This window comes from Cryptomeria japonica, chromosome 4 (genome assembly GCF_030272615.1).
Source record: "Cryptomeria japonica chromosome 4, Sugi_1.0, whole genome shotgun sequence".
Taxonomy (NCBI): domain Eukaryota; kingdom Viridiplantae; phylum Streptophyta; class Pinopsida; order Cupressales; family Cupressaceae; genus Cryptomeria; species Cryptomeria japonica.
The window spans coordinates 776,630,786-776,649,961 of NC_081408.1; positions in this window are offsets into that span (position 1 = coordinate 776,630,786).

Genomic DNA, 19,176 nt, shown 5'->3' on the forward strand with positions numbered 1-19,176 from the left:
AAATGGATTAACTCATGTTATCCTCATAAGGATCACATCTATTTAATTATTCGTGTCTCCTTGGTTAAGATTAGACTTTTGAAAGAGTTCTTATCTTAAATATCAATTTAGAGTAGAATATAGTTGGTTGAAAACTAAATTGTATTGAACTAAAAATGGTAATTTTCAAATATTTTATTAAAATTAATGTTTTGAGAGATAATTGGATCAATCATCTAATTTATTTAGGTCTAGATGTTTGAGTTTTTAATAATTTATCATGAGAGATTTCATATTTGGATCAATCATCTACTTTGTTGTAATTTTAATAATCTATTATTAAGATGAAAGAGATTTCATATTGAAGTCAACAATCTAGGTTATTTAGGTTCATATGTTTGAATTTTTAATAATTTGTTAATATGAAGAAAATGTAATATAATAATTCTAGATTATGTCTCAAGTTTTTTCAAAAATTATTCTCCACAATTTCATGAGGATTTTATGTTGAGATTTTTTATTATATTTTTTAATAATTTCATTATATGGTTTGTAAAAAAAATCTTTCATTAAAAATGGAATTATTAATTTAAGAATGAAATTTAATTTTAGAGAAGATTAAAGTTATATTGGCAATAATATGATGTTTTAATGTAATATAGAATTTGATTTAATATATTATATGAGATTTTATCTCTCATTTAAAAAATTTCAGCAATTATTATATATTATCATCTAGATTTAACGGTTTGACTTTCAAGGACAATACCACACATCTCCCTTGTATTTTTAATAACTAGAATAATTTGCAGGTATGTTCTAAACAAGTTAAATTTAGCCTTTACCTATTCCAATCAATTAAGGAAATGATACAATTTCTAAATTCTATAATCTAATTAAAAATATAGTAGCTTATTTATCTAAAATGTGGTTATTGTAAATATACATATTTGAACATGCTTATATGATGAATAAGATGATAATTGAAAATACAACATATGAGTATCTATGCAATTAAACATAAAATAATGACTTTAACTAATATCTTCAAGAAAATAACTATATTAGTTTATAAGGCTCCACGAATATTTACAACATTATTACTTTGTTTTTTAAAAAGTGTTTTTTCTTTTCATTTTCTATAAACCTCAATCATTTCTATAGCAATAGATGCTTGGATTGCTATGGAGAATTTTTTACGATCACAATAATGTAATCTTCAATTATTGATGAACTCGTTAATTTTATTCACATGTGTGATTTTTTCTTAATTTCACAAATTCATCTTTAGTTATAGCTATAATTTACACTAATCTTGACTTGAAAATTCTCTCTTTAATCTCCAACCATTCTCATTTTCTCTCACATCCATAATTAAGCCTCTTTTAGTCATCCAAAAGATCTATAATTTTACAACTAAGTAGCACTATGAAAAAATTGATATGTATAAGATCTTTGTTGAAGATTGCATGTCACTATTAAGCCAAAAATAGTCCTCAACCATTTCTTTCTCTAGAAAGCTTAGCTTAATTTGCCCCCCTTTTTCATTGGAGATAGTTACCATAGTTAAAGGTTGAAGAAGAGGGAAGCTATTAGATTAGTATGGATACATTCCTTCTATTAAAATTTTCTCCTTATTTGAGATGATTCTAGTTCTAAAAGTGGAATTTATTATTTATTCTAGATTCAAGCTATCAATAATATTAGTTTATTTAAAAACATATATATATATTTTTAAAGGTAAAAGGCCTTAAGCCTGTAATTGTATTACTTTCTGTAAATTAGAAGGATACATATGTAATATCAAAACTGTGTTACAACTTTGTCTAAAGGTAGACAAAACCGTAGATGTACACTTAACAATATTGATTTTTAAACATTGCTTAAGGGGAATGACTATTCCCTCAAACAGTTCTTACATATCACAGTATGTAGTAACTCTACAATATGATGTCTTTTTTGACATGCCAACTGAAACTATACTGTCACTACAGGCTAGTCGACAAAGAAATTTGATATCATCTATACTATTGTGTATCCAACTATAAGCCAAGGTTTGATCCCTCTGACTGCATTGTAGAAAAACAAAGGGGTGATACTCATTTTATTCCCTTCCATGTAACTATGAAGAATTTCATATGAATCAAATAAATATAGGATGTCCCAAACCTATTGGAGCATATATCTGTTTTTACAATTTATGTTCTCTTTGAACCTGTAAGCATTGATCAGAACTAAAGAATCTCCTTTTTATTATAAGGTTTTGGATAGACAATTATTTTTCCATGAGCCTCTTCCACATTATTTTTCTTAGGGGAAACATTATAAGTTCTTTCTTTTATAACCTTTCTCTGATTATTTTGTATCACATATCTACATGGTTCTATATCACATATCCACATCTTGAGATACCAGAGTTGCTTCTAGAGGCACCTTCAAAATCTAGTTTGAACCAGTTATTAGGGGGATCCAAGAGATTTTGTTCTTATCATTTTTTTGTTTTTGTTGTAAAAAGAGGTTGCCCTCAAAAGGTAGCACTAAATCCTCAAGTGATCCCACAATACTAGGTTACACTTTTTGGTACATCTTGATTTTTGCTGAAATCGCATATTTTTAAGAAATTGTAGTGATTTAAGCCTTGAGAGGTCCGGTATGAAGGAATTTGTTGAAGGGTTAGATCTATTAGACAGTTCAAATAATCGAAAGACAACTAGGGGGGGGGGGTGAATCAGTTGTCACAGATTACCAGAACATTTTAGCAATTAAAACTTTAATACCAGAACCCAAAACATTAATACTGGAATGCTTAAACCAAATACCGAAATAGCAGTTAAACCTATTAAGCTTAAACAATAATCATAGAATAAATACCATCCACATGACACCAAGATATATACATGGAAAATCCGGTAAAGGGAAAAACCATGGTGGGAAGCCTACCCACAGTCAGATAATAGTTCTGCAGTAAGTATGTGATTACAATTGAGGGGCTTGCACTTGTAGGAAGGCCAACAACCTAGAGCACACTGCTCATCACAAAAGGAGTCTCATTAACTACATACAAATCCAGACTACAATCTGGAAGAAGGAATGAACTGCAAAGAAGGCAGCTCCTATGCTTGAGTACAGTTCCAATTAAGATCAATAATGGAGGACTAAATCCTCTTACATAAAGGTTTGGAGGAGAAAACTAAGGATGTAAGGTAAAAATGCACTTTTTGGCAAAAGTTGTCAAAGTTGCTTAACAACTTTTTGCAACGTCGAGCAACTTTTTGCATTTTTGAGCCAAGGGTTGGTTAGGAAACTGATGGAGAGTTAGTTATCACGCAAATAGCATATAAAATCCCTGAGAGGGAATTTAATGAGGTTGTTGAACATTTGGAGTTGATTGGAATACAATTTGTGACCATTTTTGAAGTTTTACATTGCATTTTTCAAGAATTAGAGCAACAATCCATAACTAATGGATTGATTGCATTATTGTACTTTGTGTTTTGTTTTGTACATGTTCTTGTAGTGCTCAGGAAGCAATTTGATTAGTTTAGTTGCAGGTTTGAATTGAGTTTTCAATTTTGCAAGCTCTCAGCTTGAGTAAGGATTTGAGAGGCCCAAACATGGTTCCAACTTGAAGTCCTTTGAGTTCTTCTCAATAGCCCTTGGGACTCAAGCCATGGAACCTTTGTATATTTTATATAGCTTTTATTTTCCTTTGGAGGTCATTGAAAGGCCAATGAGCATCATTTTCAAGGCGAGCTCAGTTATAGCCCGATAAGGAAATGAATGAGATTATGCAAGTGTTTGTAGGAATGAGCAGGGTTGGAGTTGCAAAGTATTTGGGATGAACAAGTGATATGTGGCAGAACATATGTGTGAATTGGAGGTGTGTAATAACAAGGAAGATACCTAACCCTTGGAAAAAGACCAAAACAAGCCCAAAATCACCTAAAATAAGCATTTCTCGGGTTCCATACCTATATGGTCAGATTGAGATTCCTAAATTCAGAAATTGGAAAGTACTTCTAAAAGGGTATCTTGATTAACAAATATTTTGTGTGGGTATTTGAAGAAATTGGGAGAAAATCCATAAAAACCAGTTAGGTAGGGCTAATTGGGGCTCTAGGGCTACTAGGCCTAGAAATTAGGAAGAGGAAGGAGCGATGGGGAAAAGTATGAAACCCTCACTCAAAACCAATTGATTGACCTTGAAAACATCCCAAATACCTACTACAACCTCTGCAAGGACTTGTTAGAAGTTTTAGAGTGTAAGGTTGGATTTACCCTTATGAATCTCAACCATGCTTAAGCAACCAATGAGCACATCTGGTTTGGGAGCACTCCTAGAGAGCTTAAGTGTCTAAGTTGATTATTGACAATATGAATAATGCATGAAGCCCACTAGGATAACATCTAACTTCCTTAAACAAGGAATTAGCTCTCTTTGAGTAACCTCCCCATCAAAACCCCATCCTGGGTTATCCCGGTAGCCTCTTCCAACCCCTGACCCTCTTTCAAGTCTCATGCGGAACCAACATACCTTTCAAGAGGACAAGGTACTTGAATATGCCATTCTAGACCTTTCCACCTTATCTTGAACCTAAACAAGCACTTAAGCCATGGGTGGGGCACACTTAATATTGTTTAATATGTTAAACTACCCAAACTCCTAATTCATTAATTAGGTTATCAGTTATTAAGCAAAATTTCCAATGGGTTATCCTAGCAACCACTTTGGGCCCCGACCCCCACTTGGAAGCCACTCCCCCTCATAACATTAAGCCTACCCAAATCCAACCAAATCTTGAATAACATCACATCCCAACCACATAAACATCAAATACTATAGCTTCCAACAAGAGCACAACATGGCTCAATCCGATAAGGAGAGTAATGTTATAATACAAAGAGACTAATAAGCCACCATATCCATCCACAAGTAAAGCCCATGCAAAAATAAGAACACAATTAACTGTCAATAAAGACAAAGCTCAAAGACCAACCTATGGAGCCTCAAAGACATACGAGCCAAAACAACATAAAATGCACAAAACCCTAACACCTGTTGGTTTAGGTTACTATTGTATGCAATATTTTAGTGTAATCAATCAATCAATTTGAAAACTAGAAACTAACATACCAATGAAACTTTTGGATATAAAGACTAACGAAGCTAATCTAGTTAAACAAGTTAATCTTCCAAAGTGTGCCTCATTGTTCTCTATCTCATAGGATTCCTCAATTCAATGGTTTCTCTTAGATCATTGAGCAACTGACTTTCAGAATGACAACTCCAAGAACAAGCGATAATGGATGAAAATGATCTCCATGCAAGATGCATCTAAGATCTATATGATCTGATAAGCTTACTCAGATATGATTAGTTATGCTATGATGAAGATAATAATATGATAAAGAAATTAACCATCTATGCTGACATGATTGATAATTAAAATGCTATGTTAATATGCTCCTAAATGATTAAAATGCTAATTATCAAAGAGAGGCAAATGCTTGATGAAAGTAGACTATAATCAGGATGCATGAAACTTGGATATGAATAATGAGAGAAATGAGGCCTATTTATAGAAGAAATGGGCAACTAGATGTTTAAGATTGAGTTAACCTTAACAAGGGCAAGGATTGAATGATCTTCAATCCATTTTTATAGTTTTCAGCAATGAAATGGTGATAATTGTCAACATGAGATGGCCTGAAAGGAGAGAGAAGAGGCATTAAATGGCAGAGAAGACATGGTGGTCACCCTAGGGGGTAAGGTTAGGGTTGAGTTATTGGATAATCCTTTTGTCCAAAGGATAAACTCTTGTGAAAGGGTTAATGGATAACCATGGTCAAGTCAATGAATGCTTGAAGAGACCCATGAGTTAAAGAGTGGTTAAGTTAGAGAGAAAGTCTCTAACCATGGGTCAAGATTGAATTAATCATTAATGGTTATGAAGACTTTGGAGGTTAGCTTGTTGAAGACACAAAGCCTTTAATGGTTTATGAAGACTTTGAGGGTTTTTGAGAAGTGATCCTTTACTTAAGGATTGTGAAAATGTTTAAGAGGTGATTAGGCTAATTAGGATGGTTTAGAAGAATATAGAAGGGGGATTAGACATGCAAGTGGATTTGTTAGGAGAATGCAAGTGGGAGGATATTTTTGGATTTACTTTTGAAATAAATTGATTTATTTCAAAAAGGTGGGTTAAAACTTGCATTGGAAGAATATTTAAATAAATTTGATTTATTTAAATAGGAGACATATTTTAATTAAATGTAAATTTAATTAAATAGGAAAGGGAGATTTAATTAAATAAAAATGTGATTTATTTAATTAAAGTCTAGAATGTGGTTAAATGAATTGTATTAAATAAATTGAATAATTTATTTAATTAATTGAGGAAAGGTGGTGAATTAATTAAATATGATTTAATTAATAGAAAAATTGTTTTAATGGATTAAATAAACATTGAATATTTATTTAATCAGATGGTTAGATTTATACGTCTACATTTTGCCCGTCTTTGAAGTGATGTGTGTGCACACGTTGGTTCAAAGAAAAATCGCCCGATGATGATAAAAATCTTTGATTTTTGCCCAAGACGCAGATTTGATGTGATGATAATGTGATGATGCCCCCTCAAGAGATGAATCAAGGTTTTGTCGATGTTTTAGAATTTTTGAAAAGTTTCAATTTTTTTATTTTATTGAAAATGTTGACGAGGTTGAAATTGTTAAAAATTTACAAATGGGTTTATTTGCCGAAAATGGTGATGTTGGTTAGGTTAATAATTATGAGAAGTGGAAAAAATGCATTCCCACTTATTAACCCTCCCTTTTACCCCCTTAAAAATGTAAAAAGTGAAAACGAAGACTCATTTGCATACTTGTCTTATTGCGATTGGTGAATTTGAGCTCTAACAAGAAGATGTCAATCATGTATCACACTCACTGATTTGAGCGCATTAGGTGGTGCCAACGACCCCTGCATATGGACCACTGGTAAGTGATCCAAATTTATGTCCATTCATATGATTTTTATCATTTTTGTCATGTTTGTTATGCTTTTAGCTCGGATTCTTATAGTTTAGCACGTAGGATTGAGTTTCTAGCACATACACAATGCATTCTAGTGCATAAGTAGACTAGGGCATTGGTATAGCACATACACTTGATAGGGTAGCACATATGGAGGTTAGGTTAGCGCATAGGCTCAAATTAGTGCATACGCATCATAGATTAGCACATTTGCCCTATTGTTTAGAGCATGTTGTAGTTTTAGCACATGTGATCATCAGGTTAGCACTTTGGTGTTGTAGAGTAGTGCCTAGATGTCTTTTAGCGCATTCACTTGGAACTTTAGCGCATGTGGTTAATTTGTTAGTGCATAAGGGGCTGTTTAGCACATTTGAGATTTGTTTTAGCATATCCAAGTTTTAAGATGAAAAATTTACTTTGTTTGCTTGATTTTGATATGATTCGTATTGATTTTATTGGTATCAATATGGTTCTGATTGATTTGATTTCCTAATATGGTTCTTGAGATGGATAAACTTGATTTGTTGTGATCTTCAATATTGGTTTTGATATGGTTCTCTTTGATCTTGATATGGATTAGAGCTCGATATGGTTCGGATATAGTTTTATTTTTCGTTATGGGTCTAAGCTTGAGGATTGATTGTTAGATGTTGATATTGTGTGCTTTGACTTTTCTGATGTGATTGAGATGATCTTGATTGATAGATTTGATTTGATATATTTGATTTGATTGATGATTTATTTGTGATTGATTTTTGATTGATTTTTTTGATATGGGTCTATTGGATCTTGATATGGTATTAGATTGTTGGATTTTGATATTGTATTATTTGATCGCTTGGATGTGATTGAGATTTTGGATATGTTTTTGATGGATTGGATAAAATTGATAGATTAGATTTGATCTATGATTGATGGATGATATGATTGGACTTGATATAGTTTCAATATGCAAGATAGGTTAGGTGTCCTTCAATCTCACGAACAATTCCCAAAGACATGGAGACTGATTCCTCAGTTGTCATAGGATGATAGAGATATTATAAAGAGGTGTGGATTATCCTCTCTTCTTGGCATTCCCCAGTATACGATTAACCGAGATCTATTAACAAAATTGGTAGAGCGGTGGCATAGAGACACCAACACCTTCCATCTAGCGACGGGGGAGATGATGGTGATGCCTAAGGACGTGTACAGAATTCTGTGGAGATATTTATTACCATATGAGCACACTCAGGAGGGAAACACTGAGTCTCTATAAGGAGTACTCCAAGATGAGCACATTAGTGGGTATGAGATTGCCTGGCAGGAGATAGCTAATAGTTATGCACCATTGCCTTCTATCCTTGCAGGTTTCATTAGAGGATTTTTGTGTCCCGAGTGTAGGTCAAAGGGACTGGCAGTGGGGTGGGGGTTAGTTCTGAAGGACATGGTGACTGAGGGAAGGAGATTCATCTAGGGGTCATGCATGTTGGCTCATCTGTATAGAGAGCTTCATCAGGTGGTGTATCAAGGATACATGAGTTTATCAACAGGGGTGATATTGCTACAGGTGTGGGCTTGGGAGCACATAGCGGTTACTCCACCACTAGCAAACATAGACAAACTAGTCGATCGCCCTTATGCATATGGTTACACAGGTGTTGTTGTCCAACACAAGCTGGGCAAACTAGAGTATTGGTATTGTGTGTTAGATGATTTGGATACGGTCATCTAGAGGCCATATCTAGATTGTGAGTCCTAGACTAAGGATGCACGAGAGATGCCTTATAGTTTTGCATCATGGTATTTTATTGGTCAAATGTTTTTCATTATTGAGAGGTTCTTACACAATAGGGTATACCGACAGTATGGCCAACAACAGGGTGTACCACAGGGAGCCTGTTTATATGCCTGTCGCCAGCAGGATGTGTCGAAGTGGGGTCCTACCATCTTGAGTGACACATCCATGACAGAGTATTTGATCTTGGGTGCACGGACTTGGGATTATGTTGTGGGGGTTATTGATGCTGGTATGATAGTTGAGTATTCACAATTCTAGAAATCGCACGGAGTGCCACGATTATTTGATCCAACTGAGCTAGTGTCGACCTTTGATGATGAGGATGAGGAGGGGCCACAGGCTAGAGGGGGATGTAGGCATAGGAATGATGATGATGATGAGGATTATGATGAGGAGGAGGGTGGGGATGGTGGTGTAGGGACCAGCAGGGCTAGACAAGATACAGGGAGAAAAGTACAAAGGAAATCATAGATCCTCCCTCCACCAATTGCATGAATAGGGGAAGTAGGTACCTCTTCTCAGGAACCTATTCAGATTTGGGTTCCCTTGCATCAGTAGGATGTACAGATTAGAGAATTACAATTCTCTTTGTAGTAGTTATAGGAATAGGTTGTTCAACAATATAGATAGATTGCACAACAGCAGATAGAGAGGGATACTAGTGCAGGAGCACCTAGTTTCAAGAGGTTCCATGAGGTCAAGAGTGATTTCATGAGAAATTTAAATAATTTTTGAGCTTATAAGGTCTATTTGAGTCATTGTAAATCATAATGTAAGGCTACGTAAGCCATTTTTCATAAATTATCCAAAAAGGTCCTCATGAGGTTGAAATGTTCCAAAATGTGTTAAAAGACCCAAATAAGGGTAATAAGGATGTAAAATGCATAAATGAGGATTTCTAAATTGGTTAAAGGGTAGTTATGAGAGTTCACAAGGATGGGAATCACTATTTAAATGATGTAATGTTGATCCAAACTGAAGAGAAAGAAGGAGTACATTTTGATTGAAATTGGGAGTTCAAAAACCTTTGTTTTGCAGTCCTAAAACAGTTATCTTCTCTCTTTCTAGGCCTTGCATGGCCATGTAAGGCCTGGAAATGGTGTATAATTATTATGAAAAGTTAGGGAAATGAGTTAACTTTGTTTTCCCTTTGGTTTCATTTAATTTTAATCAATTTGAAGCAAGTTGTGCAAGATTTGGTGAAAACTGTCAAAAAAACCCTCCATATTGGGGTTTGTGGAGAGTTTCACTAAAATATTTTGATTGCACCATTGGAAATTGTTGTAAATTTGGTGTTTGATATAGGGTTGAATTATATTTCAAATGAACTTAGTTTCAATGTGATTGGTTAAGTATTTCATGAGATATTTGATGCCCTAGACGAATTGGGAATGCAAATTTCTTGTCTTTTTTGTAATAGTGAAAATGGTCTCGGTGCAGAGACCATAACTCGTAACTCCACCGTTGGATTGTTCTCAATTTTGGATATGGTCTTAGAAACCTAGTTTTCTACAGCCTCACCGAAGAGATCTTCCAAGTATATGCGGGTTTGAAAGTTATTAATAACTGAATACAGGTATATCAAACTGTCATTAACTGGGACAACATAATGCATTGTTTTGGTCTTGATTAATGTTCAAAGGGTTATAAAATGATATGATGGATTTGATATTGGATTGGTTGGTTGATATTAATATTGTTTTGGACTGTAGAATGATGATTATGATCATATTATTCCTCTAATACAGGTTGAAGATGTTGTGTTGAGATTGGAACTCCATGTTGATTTGGGGTTCTTGAAGGGTTTTTCATGATGCTCTGCATCAAATTGGTATCAGAGCCCAGCAAAAGATTTGGGCTAGGAAAGTTGTTTATGTTGTGTTTGGTTGCAGGTGTTGGATCCACCTAACTATAGAGGAACAGGTTGAGTAGAGAACCTGGTTGTGGTTGCCAAAAGACTAGGGAGAGAGGAAAAAGAGACTCCTAGGTGAGGCAAAGCAAGTGTGAATTTGTGTGGATGCCTGAGGAACACCTTGAGTTGCAGCCATTGGATACTCCATGGATGTGAGTATTTGAGAGGATGATTACCTTTTTGAAGTTGGTAGCAGCAGCATGAGGATAATGAGAGAATGATGAAAGGAAGAGGCAGAGATAAAGATGAAGATAAAGGCAAAGTTTCAGTCCAAGATACAAAATTTTCTTGCAGGTTGTTTCCAAGGGACTTGGAAAGATTTCAAGGTCAGCAGTATGGTGCAGGAGCACCTAGTTTCAAGAGGTTCCATGAGGTCAAGAGTGATTTCATGAGCAATTTAAATAATTTTTGAGCTTATAAGGTCTATTTGAGTCATTGTAAATCATAATGTAAGGCTACGTAAGCCATTTTTCATAATTATCCAAAAAGGTCCTCATGAGGTTGAAATGTTCCACAATGTGTTAAAAGACCCAAATAAGGGTAATAAGGATGTAAAATGCATAAATGAGGATTTCTAAATTGGTTAAAGGGTAGTTATGAGAGTTCACAAGGATGGGAATCACTATTTAAATGATGTAATGTTGATCCAAATCGAAGAGAAAGAAGGAGTAAATTTTGATTGAAATTGGGAATTCAAAAACCTTTGTTTTGCAGTCCTAAAACAATTATCTTCTCTCTTTCTAGGCCTTGCACGACCATGTAAGGCCTGGAAATGGTGTATAATTATTATGAAAAGTTAGGGAAATGAGTTAACTTTTCTTTCCCTTTGGTTTCATTTAATTTTAATCAGTTTGAAGCAAGTTGTGCAAGATTTGGTGAAAACTGTAAAAAAAACCCTCCATATTGGGGTTTGTGGAGAGTTTCACTAAAATATTTTGATTGCACCATTGGAAATTGTTGTAAATTTGGTGTTTGATATAGGGTTGAATTATATTTCAAATGAACTCAGTTTCAATGTGATTGGTTAAGTATTTCATGAGATATTTGATGCCCTAGGCGCATTGGGAATGCAAATTTCTTGTCTTTTTTGTAATAGTCAAAATGCTCTCGGTGCAGAGACCATAACTTGTAACTCCACCGTTGGATTGTTCTCAATTTTGGATATGGTCTTAGAAACCTAGTTTTCTACAGCCTCACCGAAGAGATCTTCCAAGTATACGCGGGTTTGAAAGTTATTAATAACTGAATACGGGCATATCAAACTGTCATCTGGGACAACATAATGCATTGTTTTGGTCTTGATTAATGTTCAAAGGGTTATAAAATGATATGATGGATTTGATATTGGATTGGTTGGTTGATATTAATATTGTTTTAGACTGTAGAATGATGATTATGATCATATTATTCCTCTAATACAGGTTGAAGATGTTGTGTTGAGATTGGAACTCCATGTTGATTTGGGGTTCTTGAAGGGTTTTTCATGATGCTCTGCATCAAATTGGTATCAGAGCCCAGCAAAAGATTTGGGCTAGGAAAGTTGTTTATGTTGTGTTTGGTTGCAGGTGTTGGATCCACCTAACTATAGAGGAACAGGTTGAGTAGAGAACCTGGTTGTGGTTGCCAAAAGACTAGGGAGAGAGGAAAAAGAGACTCCTAGGTGAGGCAAAGCAAGTGTGAATTTGTGTGGATGCCTGAGGAACACCTTGAGTTGCAGCCATTGGATACTCCATGGATGTGAGTAGTTGAGAGGATGATTACCTTTTTGAAGTTGGTAGCAGCAGCATGAGGATAATGAGAGAATGATGAAAGGAAGAGGCAGAGATAAAGATGAAGATAAAGGCAAAGTTTCAATCCAAGATACAAAATTTTCTTGCAGGTTGTTTCCAAGGGACTTGGAAAGATTTCAAGGTCGGCAGTATGGTGCAGGAGCACCTAGTTTCAAGAGGTTCCATGAGGTCAAGAGTGATTTCATGAGCAATTTAAATAATTTTTGAGCTTATAAGGTCTATTTGAGTCATTGTAAATCATAATGTAAGGCTATGTAAGCCATTTTTCATAAATTATCCAAAAAGGTCCTCATGAGGTTGAAATGTTCCACAATGTGTTAAAAGACCCAAATAAGGGTAATAAGGATGTAAAATGCATAAATGAGGATTTCTAAATTGGTTAAAGGGTAGTTATGAGAGTTCACAAGGATGGGAATCACTATTTAAATGATGTAATGTCGATCCAAATCGAAGAGAAAGAAGGAGTAAATTTTGATTGAAATTGGGAATTCAAAAACCTTTGTTTTGCAGTCCTAAAACAATTATCTTCTCTCTTTCTAGGCCTTGCACGACCATGTAAGGCCTAGAAATGGTGTATAATTATTATGAAAAGTTAGGGAAATGAGTTAACTTTTATTTCCCTTTGGTTTCATTTAATTTTAATTAGTTTGAAGCAAGTTGTGCAAGATTTGGTGAAAACTGTAAAAAAAACCCTCCATATTGGGGTTTGTGGAGAGTTTCACTAAAATATTTTGATTGCACCATTGGAAATTATTGTAAATTTGGTGTTTGATATAGGGTTGAATTATATTTCAAATGAACTCAGTTTCAATGTGATTGGTTAAGTATTTCATGAGATATTTGATGCCCTAGGCGGATTGGGAATGCAAATTTCTTGTCTTTTCTGTAACAGTCAAAATGGTCTCGGTGCAGAGACCATAACTCGTAACTCCACCGTTGGATTGTTCTCAATTTTCGATATGGTTTTAGAAACCTAGTTTTCTATAGCCTCACCGAAGAGATCTTACAAATATACTCGGGTTTGAAAGTTATTAATAACTGAGTATGGGTATATCAAACTGTCATTAACTGGGATAGCATAATTCATTGTTTTGGTCTTGATTAATGTTCAAAGGGTTATAAAATGATATGATGGATTTGATATTGGATTGGTTGGTTGATATTAATATTGTTTTGGACTGTAGAATGATGATTATGATCAAATTATGCCTCTAATATAGGTTGAAGATGTTGTGTTGAGATTGGAACTCCATGTTGATTTGGGGTTCTTGAAGGGTTTTTCATGATGCATGGAGGGTTTTTTTGACAGTTTTCACTAAAATCTTGCACAAATTGCTTCAAACTGATTGAAATTAAATGAAACCAAAGGGAAAACAAAGTTAACTCATTTCCCTAACTTTTCATAATAATTATACACCATTTCCAGGCCTTACATGGCCATGCAAGGCCTAGAAAGAGAGAAGATAACTATTTTAGGACTGCAAAACAAAGGTTTTTGAATTCCCAATTTCAATCAAAATGTACTCCTTCTTTCTCTTTGGTTTGGATCAACATTACATCATTTAAATAGTGATTCCCATCCTTGTGAACTCTCATAACTACCCTTTAACCAATTTAGAAATCCTCATTTATGCATTTTACATCCTTATTACCCTTATTTGGGTCTTTTAACACATTTTGGAACATTTCAACCTCATGAGGACCTTTTTGGATAATTTATGAAAAATGGCTTACATAGCCTTACATTATGATTTACAATGACTCAAATAGACCTTATAAGCTCAAAAATTATTTAAATTGCTCATGAAATCACTCTTGACCTCATGGAACCTCTTGAAACTAGGTGCTCCTGCACTAGATACTGCTATAGAGCGGTAGGGGCAAGCAAAGGCCTTAGCAGATAGTTTGGATAGAGTAGTAGCAGGAGCTTTGCTCAAAGATACCCTCAGAGAGATGCAGTACTAGGCCAAGGAGGCCAAGTATTACAGGAGATTATATGAGGATCTGGTCCCTCGAGACTAGAGAGCACCAAGGTATGTAGCTATAGCCTCTACTAGATCTGGACGGGGTCACACAAGGCCCGAGAGTAGGGGTGTGATAGGACCATTATGATGAGATCCATGATAGGGACATCTGGTTGTGATATAGGTGTTGCGAGACCGTCAGCATCTGGAGGCAATCATGCTTGATTGTACCATTTGTGACATAGATCATTCTTTTTTATGTTTCTCATATACAGATATGATATCACCAGTATACTTGACCTTGATTTTTGAAAAAAATTTATGAGATGTGACACTGATTTTCCTTGGTCCCACATTTGGTGCTTATACATGATGATGTGTTTTTAGATGATGATGTTTATGGATATCATTATTTTTATTTTATATGCATACAAATGTGTATATGTGATGATTCCTATTCATGAATGCATATGATGTTGTGACTGATTTTATGATGATCTTACATGGTCCTTTGCTATATGTATGATGATTCACTATTTGATGTATATGCTGATACATGAAGATGATGATTTTATAAATGTTTTTTAGATGTCTTATGTGCATGTCTACATGATTCTATGATTATGGATGCAAATGGTGTTGTATATATGGTGATGGATTTTATATATTTTGAAGGTGATATATGCTTATATGATGATGCATTATATTTCATGCTTATGCTTTTGCAATGTAATGCAACTAAATACAATATAATGATAATTACCTATAAAATGTACTTATATGATGTAAATGAATGTTGTTGAAATGCAAACTAAATGTAAATGAATGTTGTTGAAATGCAAACTAAATGTAAATGATAATAAATGCAGTTAATTGATAAAGGAATGCAATTTTATATATTAATGATAATGTTGATGATGATACTAATATGTTACTTTACAAGAAAAATGATATAATTATGCAACTAAATGAAATGGTACTATGATGATAATGCAACTACATATGAAGGTAATTAAATGTAATTGATATGGAATCTAATGTGGTTATGCAATCTATTTATGCAATGTTGTCATTTTGTTAGCCAATTGTTTGTGCTCTTTTTGTCATCATTGAGCTTATGAAATGTTGGAAGTTAGTACAAACATTGATGGTATAATTGAACCATGATGACCCGAGTACCAATTACATGGATTTTGATATTGCAAAATGACACAAGCGTCGAGGTATAATTAAACCAAGATGACCTGGGTGTTGTTTGCCTAAAAATAGGCAAGAGTGAATCATCAGTATATGTCTATCTGAAATGTCTTTAATGATATGTTTCCAATCATGTATTGCGACTAATTGGCATAGTACAAATGATCCACTCATAGATAGCAGACAAATAAAATACCAGACTCCTTCCCTTCTTCTCTAGAGATGTGGCAACCAAAAATCAAGATACAAATAGTCAAATGCCATGCTAAAGTAATCAAACCATGATTCAAAATAGATCATCCATCGTGTTTCTTTTTACCAATCCTCAAGTTGAGTCTAATAATTGATTTGAAAAGTTAAATTGCGTTCGGATTTGAATGTTTTGATATTCATTATTGAGTTTCATGATCTTTGTTTTGCGAGATATGTTTTCGTTCACGCAGTTGTTTGTTTAAACCCAAAAAGGTGAATTGCCTCCAATGAGGTCAAGATTTTGCCCCCAACCTTGGACATAATTGTTGATATGGATAGATGCTGACATAGGAGCTCTGCCTAAACCCCAAACACATACTCCGCACGCAGCTAATAATGATAGGAAGTTCAGGGGAAAATAATCAACATCTATAGACTTCCTATAAGAACCGTGACAGGAATAGAACAAAATAGAGAACTATTGAGTTAAATAACAGAAAACTATTTATCTATCCTCTCATAAACCGGTTACACAGGAACATGAATAATCAACAAGACAACATATGAAATCCCAAAATCTCAACTTTATTATTTCTCAACAAATGGTGGTGATTACATACAAAGTTGGATGATTACATATAACAATCAGACCATACCCCAATTTAGTTTTCTCTAGTTCTGCACTGATTATACACTTTAGCTTCTTTGGTTCAGCCTATAGGCCGAACCCCCCCCTTCTAACACACACACACTTACTAAACCGCTCTCTCCCTTTTAAGCCTTTGTTTGCCAAATTAAAATGGTCAATTCAATTTCTCCTCTAGCCACTTGATTTCTTCCAATTGTTCGTCTACCAACCGTTACTGAATATTCTCACAATTCATTGTTCATTCTAGTTTCCTTTTTCCCAAAGGTAACAAATCTATCATATCCAATTTCCTGTTGATGTGTCGATAGGATTTATGTCTCCTGAGATAAGGCTTCCAATAAGACCCAACCGGTCAATTAGAAAGATCTAGCGTGATGCTCCTGCATCAAATTCCACAGGAGACAAAAGATCATGTGCTCCTGCACATGGTCTATTAATCAACACTTGCCTCTATACTATTTCTTCATCCTTCATAAATCATCATCTACCTGGCCTTGCCTTTTCCTCTTTCAATAGGTTCACAAGTACATCTTCACAAGGACACAGGGTCATCCTTTCAACTACTCCCATCAATGATGTAGTAACAACTCTCTCAAGGTTGAAAACTCAAGGGTTTCAAATATCCATCCCTCCTGTTGTTGCTTATTCACACAATCACCAACATACTGACATCTACCCATCCAAGATCTTGGAAGACGCACTACCACCCTTCCTTAGTGGTCTCTCTCTCTCTGCACCTTCTACCCAGCTTCATCTTGTTGGAGACAGTACCACAGACCTCTTTCATGTCTGCCACACATACACCTTCACAAACCTCTTCCTTACTGCAACCTTGATGGATCAACCTGCAACCAAATAACTTAGCAACACAAAATCACAAACCTTTTAGCAAGGTCTTGGTGTAGACTGCCTCCTTCGACGATCTATCTACACACTCAAGATCTTCTTGCTCTGATACCAATTGAGGTAGGAGACTTCATCTAAACCCAAAACACATACTCCACACGCAGGCAATAATGATAGGAAGTTCAAGGGAAAAAATCAGCATCTACAGACTTCTTTTCAGAACCGTGACAATAATATAACATAATAGAGAACTACTGAGTTAGATAATAGAAAACTATTTAACTATCCTCTTAGAAACCGGTTACACAGGAACATGAATAATCAACAAGACAACATATGAAAGCCCAAAATCTCAACTTTATTATTACTCAACAAATGGTGGTGATTACATACAAAGTTAGATGATTACATATAACAATGGGACCATACCCCAATTCGGGTTTCTCTAGTTCTACACTGATTATACACTTTGTCTTTTGTGGTTTAGCCTATAGGCCGAACCCCCTTCTAACACATTGTTGGTAAACAAATTTATCACTGCGGTTGTTTACCTGAAACTGACCCTGTTTTCCCGACGAGCAGTGAGAAACGTTCCAATAGTTGTAGAGATCATTCTATGAAACATGATCTTCCTTTGTGTTTGAGAGGGGAAGCTCCCTCGTATGATAGGGGTGTTTAGGATTTTCATGTACTTTTAACCTGAAAGTACATAAAGGAGAAAACATATAACTTAAAAAAGATTAATAACAGAAACCCTACTAGAAGACATACGAACACCAAGTAGGATTCCATAAATGATAACAATCACAAAAGGGGTTACCACCAAAAAGGTTAGTCATGCAACAATGATGAAATGAGTACAATAAACCTCGACACATGAAGAGATAGGTTGTACCAACACATGCAAGTCAAGATACCATGAAATGATGTGTTTCATCAATGGATTCACCAATACATAAAGGGATTACTAATTCAACATACGAGAAATTAGCAACAATAACTCATGAATACATTCAAGACACATGAACTCAATGCATTCTTCATTATTCTTTTTGAAAATATACGAGTTCAAAAACCCCTTAGTACAAAGGTATGACTACCAAAACATCTCACTTAGTTTCTCTACAAAATTCTGCAGAGTTTTCCCCCTCTATCAGAGTCTCCCATTACATTACAAATAGCCTTGTATTTATAAGCTTCCCAGAATAACCACCTTAGTAACTAACTCTTTTCTGCGTGAATTTCAATGAGTTAATAACTTACCCATTTATGCATAGAAAAAGTCAATTTCCTAACCTTTGGTTACAATAAGTGACACAAGTCACTTTTTACAAGAAGAACAACTTGAAACCTTATAATTTTGATGAAAAAAAAAGTAATAAGTTATGTTGAGGTACCTCTTTGTCTTCATCCACTTCATTTGGACTTTCAATATGTCTTTCCATTTGAAAGGAAAAGACAACCTTGAGGTTCTCCATAAGAATTTAAGGGATTGATTGTTGCAATACGCCCATGCATTGATAAAATGATCATTGACATGAAGAAATATTTGTCCACCAATAAACTGTCTTTGAGGAGATGCTCTCCAGCCACCTCTGCATCTACCAAGTATCTTCACTTGATTGTTATCACTCGAATTTGTCCAGATCCTCACGAGTTGGTGTTTGCCATCATTGGAAGTCTTAAGTCTTATTTGGAACAAATTTGATGTTCTTCACAATATAGAAAGTAGTGTTTCTTTAATATATCCCTTTTCAAAGCATCCCACTTTTCTATTAAAGCTCCATTTTAATATATAAGCAATTACAAGAAATTTGTTGAGATCTTCG